The sequence below is a fragment of the Hibiscus syriacus genome, unplaced genomic scaffold (genome assembly GCF_006381635.1).
Source record: "Hibiscus syriacus cultivar Baekdansim isolate YM2019G1 unplaced genomic scaffold, ASM638163v2 tig00112305_pilon, whole genome shotgun sequence".
Taxonomy (NCBI): Eukaryota; Viridiplantae; Streptophyta; class Magnoliopsida; order Malvales; family Malvaceae; genus Hibiscus; species Hibiscus syriacus.
The window spans coordinates 465,801-477,533 of record NW_024063299.1 but is presented as its reverse complement, the minus strand read 5'-3'; the positions used below and the strand labels follow the sequence as shown (position 1 = coordinate 477,533).

General features: G+C 32.4%; 1 pseudogene; it reads left to right on the top strand.

The window, feature by feature from the left end:
* Positions 1-775: 775 nt before the first annotated feature.
* On the top strand, positions 776-4,642 carry LOC120177697 (annotated as a pseudogene).
* Positions 4,643-11,733: the final 7,091 nt, after the last annotated feature.

The following is an 11,733-nucleotide window of genomic DNA, read 5'->3' as shown; positions in this document are numbered from 1 at the left end:
TATCAAATGATTGAGATTCTTTGAACCTATATTATATATTATCTTATAGTCACCTTATACTAATAAAAATATATTATTTTTTAAATAACTTTTAGGACCAAAAATGTTTTTGGATTTTTTTTAAACTCTAATGGTGCCTCTAATTCTATATTTTTTCTACTAGTATTTATTCGAAAGACATATAAATAATATACTTGAATTTAAAATCTTTAAATATAATAATTATTATTTTTAACTATTGAAATCATTCTACTCCAGTTATCCCAATTATATATTGAATTTGAGGGAGAATAAAATGTGAAATGCAGACTTGATGTTCACATCAGATTTGCTGGCTTTTGTCAGCCTGCTTTTTTATTTTGTTCGACTTACTTTACGAGGAGATGTTTAAGGTAAAAAATGTACTATTAAAAATATTATTATTATTTAATATTTTTGTTATATTGTTATTTAAAATATTATTATTTTTTATTAAAATTATTATTATTTTTTATTAAAATTATTAATATCGGTGTTATTTAAAATATTATTTTTATATTAAAAATATTAATATCAAAAATATTCATTTTAAGTAATAAAATTAATATTTTCAATAAAAATATAATATTTTAAGTAACATTCTATAAAAAAATATTAAAAAATATTAACATTTTTAATAATATTTTTTTTAATCTTCTATTAGATTGACGTAAACAAAACTACTCTTTCCAAGTTCCCTTCATTTTCCAACTAATTTTAATATTTGCCAAAAAAAAATCCCCCCCCCCCCTCCAACTCTCTGGGGAACCAAACAAAATAATTAACCCCACCTTGCTCAGTTTACACTTGCCGTCCTCACTATTTCGAAACAGTCATTTTCTTTCCGATTCCCTTCGTTTCCCTCCCTCCCCCTATCTCTCTCATACGACGTCTGCCTTTCCAAATCGGTATTGTTTCCCCGTCGTTTTCATTATCCTTTATGCGTTAGATCTGTTATTTGCTTTCTTCGTTGATATTAATTATGAGATCCAACACTGTTTTCCTGTTAGATCTAATTTCCATTGTTGTCATTCTTTTTCATATTTACCTGATCTGGATCTGGATCTGTGATGTGATTGATGAGTTAATTTATTTTGCTGTTATTTTTAGTGTTAAAACAGTTCAGTGTAATTCTCTGCTTTTTCTGATTGATCACTCAGGGAAATCTAAAGTAGATTAGCCATAGTCCAATTAACGGTTCAGATGTTCGTTTCTTAATGTGCTATGATCACTGTGTCTAACTAATGTGGAATTTTACATCTATCTTTGATGAGGGAGGATTCAAATGTATAACTAGCTGTGTATTTTCTGCATGAATTTGTGTTTTGAATTTGATTCAAACATTGACTGTCGTTTAAGTGTAGAAAGAAATCATAAGTTGGAGTTCAATTCATGAGTAGTGCTGTACTCCATAGTCTCCAGGATCTAATGAGCACAATGATTTTAAAGTCTATGGATGTGGTTTGCACTCATTGCTTATACATAGTAAGTAGCAAGTCTGGTCTCCTTTTGAGATTAATATGGATTTTCAGGTAGCTCCACTCCTTTTATTGGTTATAAGATCTGTTGACGAAGCTGCTAGTGTGTCAGAGGCAGAAGATGTTTTAGTGAAAGTCTAGGCTTTGAGTTGGGCAGATGGGTATCTTGGTTGTAAAATGCTGAAACTGATCTTGGAAATTTGGTTAGCATATGATGCAGAAATTTTAGCTAAATAACTTGTCTTACACAGGGAAAACCAAAGGGCTTTGGACCTTTTCCCAGTTTTTTTTATTTATTTATTGTGTTCTTATTTGCTGCTATGTTTCTATTTTTTGTAGGACTTATTGCTGAGGTTGTTGAAAACACTTGGACACCATATGTGCGGGGATGAATTACTTAAAGAACGTTGAGTGATACAGGATTTAGGGTTGTCACTTGAAACAAAACATAAAATGGCTCCAACTAATAAGGCTGATAGAAAAGCAGTTGTAGATGCTTCTGCCTGGATGTTCAATGTTGTCACTTCTGTTGGAATTATTATTGTCAATAAAGCCTTAATGGCTACTTATGGTTTCAGTTTTGGTAATTTCTCTTTTAACTCTTTTGTTTGTGCCCCACCCTCAATATGTGTGTGTGTGTCACAAACTGTTCATGATGTTAGCCAGCTATAGTTCGATTAAATTGCAATTGTTGTTAGCATTCTCTTGGAAAATGAAATCACCAGGGGGAATAGTTCTAAATATTTGACAACTGAGATTGTGGTGTGCTAAGGATGGAGAGCTGATAACTGGTACTGCAAAAAGCTATACAATTGGCCTTATCCTGTGTAGGAATGAGCTTTATTTAGGGTTAAATGGTGGAGAAAGGGAAGTTCATGGTTTTGATTCCCCTCCCCACCTACCCCCTTCCTTTTTACCTGTTGTAGAAGGGAAGGAAACGGGTTGAAAGTTGTGGAAAACAATTGAAAAATAAAATAATAAAAGGAGGATGTTATTGTAAGTAGAGATGAAGAGGAAGCCTTGACTTGAAAATTTGAAGTAATTGATGGTAAGTGTAGGACAATTGTAATGCTAATATGATAATCATTTGCAAGTAAAAGTAAGCTAAAGATTCTGGTTTTTGTTACTCAATGAATGTGTTTAGATTATGTTTTACTGGAATAAGTATGCCATAAACTGTCGCTAATTCTTTGTATTTGATTGCAAATTGTCACAGCCACAACATTAACTGGTCTGCATTTTGCCACCACAACCTTAATGACAGTTGTTCTAAGATGGTTGGGATACATTCAATCTTCTCATCTACCCTTGGGAGAGCTTTTGAAATTTGTTTTGTTTTCAAACTTCTCTATTGTTGGAATGAATGTTAGTCTGATGTGGAACTCTGTGGGATTTTGTCAGGTAAAGTATATTATTTGCTAGATTTTACTAATAGTATTTTTTAAATGATTTTTAAATGATTTTTAAATAAAAAATTCTCTAATTCAATGACAGATTGCTAAGCTTAGTATGATTCCTGTATCCTGTTTTTTGGAAGTTGTAAATTACAAGATCCGGTACTCCAGAGATACAAAGCTGAGCATAGCTGTAGTTCTTGTCGGTGTTGGTGTTTGTACTGTAACCGATGTGAGTGTTAATATCAAAGGTTTCGTAGCTGCCTTCATTGCAGTTTGGAGTACTTCTCTGCAGCAGTATGTAAGTTGTCAATTCTTGTACATATAAACTGAGTCTTCTATATAACCATTGCTATACATTTGTAGATCTTAAACTAATAAAATGTCTCGATTTACTTATTCTTTGTTTTTATTTGTGCAGTATGTACATCACCTTCAGCGAAGGTATAATCTTAGTTCCTTCAACCTGCTGGGGCACACTGCTCCAGCCCAGGCTGTGGAACTCTTCTGATATTAGGTCCATTTCTGGATTATTGGTTGACAAGCAAGAGAGTTGATGCCTATAGTTATAACCTAGTATCCATCGTAAGTGCTCTATCTTTATATAGTCTTTGCATTACGAAGTTTGTGCATCATGGTGATTGTTGTCAACGGTATAGAACAAGGTTAATTTAGTTGTTTCAAAGTTGCTGTAATCATGTTTATGAATAAAATTGCTCGTGTTTGTGAATGTGCATACTATAATTCATGCAGTTACTTGTATTTTTTGCGGCCTACTGTTGTATTTAATTTGCATTGTATATTATGTTATTGCAATCTGCATGCATCCCCTGCTCACAAGCCATATGGTGGTATGGTGCCTAACAGATCTTAAAACATCTATCCACTAAATGATTTTAAGGCTTAGCAGGAGTATACTGTATATGTGTTCAATCTATTCTGATTGAAGAAAAGCATTTAATTTTTAGTGTGATTAACAAGTTTGTTACTCGAACTTGGGTATGATTTTCAGATATCAGTATTGGTCCATGCAATGTTTCTTTTTTCAATTCTTTTCATGTCTTTGGAGGGTTATATTCCCTTATCAATGTACAAGGGGTTAAAAAGAAGAGTCGGTGTAAGAGCGTGCAGCACATTATAACAGATGTACCGGTTCTCTTTTCTGTCTCTTTAGCTTCTTGATAAAACAGACCTATGCGTTGATATTGTAATCTTTGAGTTGAAACAACTTGGTACATTTTTATGTGGTTTTGCTACTGTAAATTTTTGGTGTCTGCCTTTTCCTTTTTGCAGTTTTGTATAGGTTATAAAGTATGTGGGTTGTGTGCATCCAGTTGTTTTTTTTTTCCTGACTTTAGGTTTTACATGATTAGTCACAACGTTTTTGTTTGGATGCAGATGTTTATCATACTTTCGTGTACCATAGCAGTTGGAACGAACCTCAGCCAGTTCATCTGCATCGGCAGATTTACTGCAGTGTCTTTTCAAGTACTTGGCCATATGAAGACGATCCTTGTGTTGATAATGGGATTCTTTTTCTTTGGAAAAGAGGGTCTCAATCTACATGTGGTTATGGGGATGATCATAGCTGTGGCTGGAATGATTTGGTATGGAAATGCTTCATCTAAGCCCGGTGGGAAAGAGCGCCGGAGCTTGTCTCTCCCTACAACCCGACAACCAAAGCCGGGTAGCTTATCAGATTCTAACGAACATGACACTAAAGTCTAATTCTCCATGTAGGTAAGTTAAAAAGGCATACAATAACTCTGATTTTTCAGGAAGTAATTGGTTTATCCATATGATTATTGATTAGGATGAGAAAAGAAACAGCCATAGTTTTAATGCTTGTTATTCTTTTGTATTGGGTTCACCCTGAGGAATGGATCATTTTTGGATAGGATTAGATTGATTTTCGAAATTTATAGTCTTTAACGATATGATATAATTTTTTTCCATGCCTTTTGGGTTAAAAAGACTCATTTGAAGTGATTTTCGAAATTTATAGTCTTTAGCGATTTGATATTCTGATGGAATTTGTAATTGAGTACTAAATTGTATATCCGTTGAGCAAGTTAATCCAGAGGCTTAAATCGCTGTATAATATTCAGACATTGTTAGATTGATTAATATTAAAGTCACGTGTAGAATATTTTCTCTCTAATATATGTATTTAAAAAATATATATTAATGAATTGTTGTGTACTCTTTGAAGTTTTGGTACGATTGAATCTTAAATTTTGAAGTTTAAGAAGCAACTGACACATTAAGACATTGTTGGTTTGAGTCATGAGCTTTAAGTGTAAACTATTCTCAAACATTTTTAAAATGTAAGAAAAAAATATTGTCCCAATACAAGGTTGATTCATTTGAAAATATGTTACAGGGACATCAATAGGCTAAAGACTTAGTAAAGAAGTTCAGAAGTTTTTAATTATTATTTTTATATTTCTAATATTTTATACTTTCTTGAATGTTTTTTAATTTTTAAAAAAAATTATTGCTTTCAATAAAATTTTAATTGCTGTATAAATTTTAATTTTTTTTCTTAGAAAATTAGTAAGCCCTCTAGTTTTTAAAAATATCTTTTAGAATCTACCCCATAAACAAGATTAAGAACTACATCAACATAACAACAGTAACGGTCAAAGGATAATTTGATATATTTTCCTAATTTGAATACCTAATTGAATGGAAAAAAAAAAGAGAAGATGAATAATTATTTTTTTAATAATTCGAGAATATATAAGTCCTTAAATCCTATATTCTAGTATCAACTGTGTTTCGTATTTAAAAAAATTATATTTTTAATTACGTGTTCAAATATTCGTAGTGTTTTTTTATTAATCTGGTGTAAGTACAAATTAATATTTGTTCAAAGATAACTCTCAACCATTTGACATTGAATGCTCGTACCCTTAATATCCCTGGTACTCGAACCCAAGACCTTAAGAAGTAACAACAATTCTTCTACCACCGAGGTCGTTTGATTCGTGCTGATCTACTAAAATTTGGTGTTAAAAATTGAGTGACACTAACTCAATTGACTAAAACATAATTTAAACATATGAAAAAAGAAAATCACATCCAAAATTTGTCTTAATGAAAACAATACAGTGCTTAAAAGCAAGTAAATAAACTCTGCCCCACGATACATTGCTTCAAAACATAACTAGTATTTGTATAAAGTACTCAACGCTTCTTAGAGACGCCCACAGTCTTCCCTCTGCGACCACTAGTCTTGGTATGCTGACCACGGATTGGGCCAGGCCCCAGTAGTGCCTCAGCCCGCGATGGTTCCAGCATGACGGTATTACGAGACCTTAGCTGCCATCCGTTGCCACAAAACTCGGAAGTTATGTCGCTAGCAATTCTTATTTTTTTTCTAAAGCAGGCATCAAATGTTAATTCGAACAGAAATCAGTAAAAAGAAACAACAAAGAATGATTAACCTGATCTTCAGGCGCTCCAAGTCATCTCTCAACTTCATGTCGAGAGCATTAGAAACAATCTGGGAGTACTTCCCATCCTTGTAATCCTTCTACCTACTCAAAAACCAGTCCGGCACTTTAAACTGCTTAGGATTGGTGTCGTAGTCGTCTTTTGGGCGGACCCGAATTGTGCTTCGACTTAAATAAAACATGTTAGAGTCGCCACCGATCATTTTAAAAATAGTTAGGTGGATCAGACACCATCTTACCTGATATATATTTTACCAAAAATGTATTGGGTTCGGGAGTCGGTTACAGTCAAAGAATGATTAGCATCCTTATACTGCCCTTTCGGTACCAATTAATTTGTCGGTTGTCTTAATTGCGAAAAATTTAAAATTAAAATTAAAATTAAAATTAAAATTTAAAAATCCGATTCAAATTACTTACCTCTGATTGGTTGGAATTTCTCTAAAAAAATGTCGAAAATGTTAAACATAAAATAATAAATAAATGTTAAATAAATCAAAGGGAAAAAAAAAAAAAAAAACATAAAAACATAAAAGTAAAAATAAAAAACATAAAATTAAAAAAAATAAATCAAAGGGAAAAAATAAAAATAGAAAAATAAAAAAAATCAAAGGAAAAAATGAGATAAAAATAATATTAAATAAATCAAAGGTTAAGAAAAAAATAAAATAAAAAAATTAAATTTAAAAAAATAATAAAACAAAACAATATGAAATAATAATAATTTAAAAAAATTAAAAAAATAAAAAGTTAGAGGATCAAATTGAAACAAATTGAAATTAATGGATTAAATTAGTTCTAAAAAATGAGATGCAAGAAAAAAATAAAGAGTTAGAGGGGTTAAATTGTAAAAAAAATGTAAATTATAAATAGGATTAAATTGAATATATTAAAATTCAATGGCTAAATTGAGTATAATGACTGTAGACATCATTTTTTTTATTTTTTTTATTTTAAAATTTATTATAATAATAATAATAATAATAATAATTATTATTATTATTATTAATATATATTATTTATTAATATTAGAAAACCCAAATCGAGGCCCAACAGACTGGCCCAAACAAAACAAAAAAACCCTAAAACCCATTTAGGGTTTATATCTCAGCCAGCCGCCGCCTTGCTTCTTAGCCGTTGGATCTAACTTAGATCCAACGGTCCAGATGGCGCCAGACGAAACCCTAGGGTTATGATACCCTAGGGACTACTCCAGCTGCCGCCGCTCCACGTCGCTCCAGCTGCTGCCACGCCCCAACCGAAGGCTCCAGAAGTTCCAACACCAGCCGTCCACGTTATGGCCATGGGGTGAGTCACCACTGGGAGTCCGGTGACTCACCGAAGGTTACTCTTTTACCCGGTCCGATGGCCACACCGGTGATGGCTATAAAGCCATCACCCCATCTGCAGAAAAAAACACAGACCCAGAGAGACAAAAACCGAGAGCAAAGATACAAAAATAGAGACCAACTCACAACAACCAGCAACAAAAAAACAAAAGAAAAGGGAGGAGAGAAGCTTACCGAGGAAGCTACGACCACCGGACCTCTTCAAACGTCACCAAAACCTTCAAAATCGAAGGTACTTTCTTATATTTGCTCCGATTAGGAGCGTTTTAAAAGAAAGGAACACCGGAACCGTCATTAGGACGGTCCGATCTACATAATGGTGTAAAAATAATTTTTTCGGCCACCAGATGCAGTGGCCGGCGGTGAGAGTCACGGCGGCAGACGGCTGCCGTCCGGTGACCGGCTTCCCCCCGATGAGGGAAGCTAGAGAGAAGGGAGAGCTTTTATTCTCTCTCAGTTAGAGAGAGAAATAAAAAAAAAGAAATGAGATATGGCCCGAAGGGCCAGCCGGATTTGGCTTTAAATAGCCCTTCCCGAACGACGTCGTTTCGGGGAGGGCTATTTGTGTAATTTTTAATTGTTAAATCCCGTCCGCCATCCCTTGAATTTGTAATCCTTACATTTTAGTCACTAAATCGAGTTTATAATCCTTTTAATTCAGATCTTTAATTTTAATTTTATTTATTTTAGTCCTTTGTATTAAAATAATATATTTTGGGTAAATACAGATTTAGTCCTCTAATTTTAATAATTAATATTTTAATCTGAATAGTATTTTTTAATTTATTTTATTCTAATATCCGAATTTTATATAATTTTATTTTAGTCACTAAATTAATAAATAAGAAAATAGCATGTTTAATCCCTATAATTTTGATTAATTATGAATTAGATATTTAATTTTAATTTTACTATAATTTAGTCACTAATTTTAAATCTTTTCATTTATTTTATTGCTTTTAAATATATAGTTCTAATTATATTTTTATTGTTTTAATTTTACTTGTTTATATATTTAAATATTTTTTATTATTATTATGTAGTCATAAATAAATATAATAAATAATAATTTATATTTTTTCAATAAATTATTTTAATATTTATTTATCAATATCGAAGAAAAGGGCAGTCTTAATACAACTAGATGTCCTATTCTGATATTTTAAAATTAAAAATTATAAAAATTATTATTTAATTTTATTCAAATTAATATTTATTAATATTAAAGAAAAGAGCTGTCTTAAGACACCTAGAAGTCCTTTTCCAATATTTTTAAATAAATAAATATTTTTTTTATATAATTTTGAAATAATAAGATTATAAATTAAATATATTTTGAATTTTTAAATTTTTAATGATAGAGACAATTTATAATTAAAAAAGTACCAATTTTGGGCGTTGTAGGGGTGCTAATCCTTCCCTAAACGTAACCGACCACGAATCCCTTTTTATTATTAAAAAGAACGAATTTTTGGTTATAAACGCAGATCAGATCATTTTTTAATTGATGTTTTCTTAAAACTCTTTTAAAAAATAATTTTTAGGTATTCGACCTACCTGACCCAAAAGGCCGATGGCGACTCTCAAATTATTTTCAAAACCATTTATTCATATCAACTTTCCCGCCAAGTAAATATTTCGTGCCCGGACGAAAACCGGTTACGACAGCTTGGCGACTCCGCTGGGGACTTGGTCAAACTTTTAAAATCAATTATAAATTGTCTCTATTAATTATAAATTAAAAAATTCATATATTTAATTTATAATTCTTTCTTTTCAAATTTTTTATATACTTATTATTTTTATAGTATTTATATTTATATTTCATTTTACTTGCAAGTATTTTATTTCATTATTTATTTTTGTGTCAGAGGTTTGAACATTTCTCCTCACACACAACACTTGCATTGCATAACATAAAGCTCTATAATTGAGTTTGTCCCTTTTAAGTGGGAGTGAAAGCGACGTCTTCGTGAGAATTTATTCTCTGTGTCAGACCTAGCAAGTAACTTTCGGGGTTCATATACTTCATGTCTTCGTGAGAATTTATTCTCCGTGTCAGGCATAGAGAAATGTATCCCCTCGAATTGAACTCGATCCACTTTAGTCTGTGATGGATTAGGATTGAGGGTTAACAGCCCAAGGGGGCACTAACAAGGACAATTCGGGTACCTTTATTCTTAGAACTGAAACCTTACATATAATAAACCCTAGAAACTCTTCCGATCTGAAGCCATGCTGAAATTTTGTCCAAAATAGGTGTACACACAGGAGAAATAAATTCTAGCTTTCCTTTTAATTTATTTATTTTCTTACTGATTAAATTACATGTATATTTAAATTATTTAATTTATGAAAAAGCATGTTTAAACAAAAATATTTATTAGATATTATTATTAAATTTCTTTATTATGTAAACTAATTCATTTCTTTTTGTGTGTTCTTTATTTTTTCTGTTTGCATAGCATCATACAGGATAAAAGGCATTGATCCTCGTGTTAATTGTCTTATTGGAAAGCTTTCATCCATGGATAAAAAGTGTTCAAATCAAATAATTCTAAACTCAGAAGTAAGACAGTGGGCTGAGGACTTACAAAGACAAGGAGGAGACAGTCTGCAGGATGATTATGTATCTGACTTGGCCAGTTATGCTCCAGTTTCGCTAAAAAGAAATGATATGCAAGATTTGCGAAGCATTTGGGAAAGTTGGGATTCAAACAAAAAATTGCAGTTTTATCAGACTTACGGAGACATCCCATATTTGCTCTATGTCGAAGTTGATGATGAATTAATCAGAGCCCTAATTCAATTCTGGAATCCAGGGTACAATTGCTTCACTCTCAATAAGGAGGACTTGGTCCCTACTATTGAAGAGTACACAACTTTGCTACATATAGAAGGGGCTTTGGAGAATCGAATCTATTCAAAGTCAATTAAAACTCAACCCTTTCGAGTTAAATTAGCAAAGATTGCCGGGGTACGAGAAGAATGGGTGGCATCCCGTACAAAACAAAAAAGGCGAAAGCGAAGGCATTGCTTGGACCAACATTAAAGAACTTATTCAGAGTCATCCAGACACTAAAGTACGATTCGATCTATTTGCTCTGGGTATGTATGGTATGGTCATCTTCCCAAAAGTATTGGGATATATTGAAGCTGCAGTAGTATATTTGTTTGAGCAGCTACCAAAAAAGATTAATCCTGCTTCTGCAATTCTAGCAGAGACTTTCAGATCATTAAATGCTTGTAGAAAGCTAGGAGGTGGACGATTCTCAGGGTGTACCCAGTTGTTATATGTTTGGATCCGTAGCCATTTCTGGAGGACAGAAAAGGTTTCATACCGACGCTTTAATACGGATTACTCACCATTAAAAGAATTTCTTGAGCAAGAATGGCCGAAAGAAATTAAGAAAGATATGTGGATTAATGCCTTTCGAAATCTGCAAAGCAATGACATTGTTTGGCGAGCCCTGTGGCAAATCAAAAGAAAATTCTTTTACAAATGTGGTGATTACAACTGGATAATGCTGCTCGGATTGTGGGGAGGAATTGGATATGCACCACTTCTGGTCATAAGACAGTATGAAGGTCGTCAATTTGTACCTGTCACTGCTAGATTACATTCATCTGAGTTCGCATTCCACAGACAAAAATTATAAAAGAAATATCATGGAAGCTGTTACAGCTTGGAAAACAACTTTTTGTATCCGAGCTAAAGCAGCAAAAGAAATGCTAACTCCTGATTATGAGGAATGGAGATCTGTCAGGAAAAATGAAAATATTCCTCTGCCAGATCAAAATGAGGATATCTCTATGGAAGATCGCATTAAGGTGGTTCCATCAGAGATTGAAATCCTGAGAGCTGAGTTTGAAGCAGAAAGAGAAGGCTGGTCAAGAGAATTAGAGCATATGAGACGAGATAAAGCTATGTTGGGTATTGATATTGACTTTCATTCATCACAATGTGCAATGTTGAGAGAAAACAAAGAAAAGTTGATGGTGAATTTAGAGCATTAAATAAAAATTACCAAGAGTT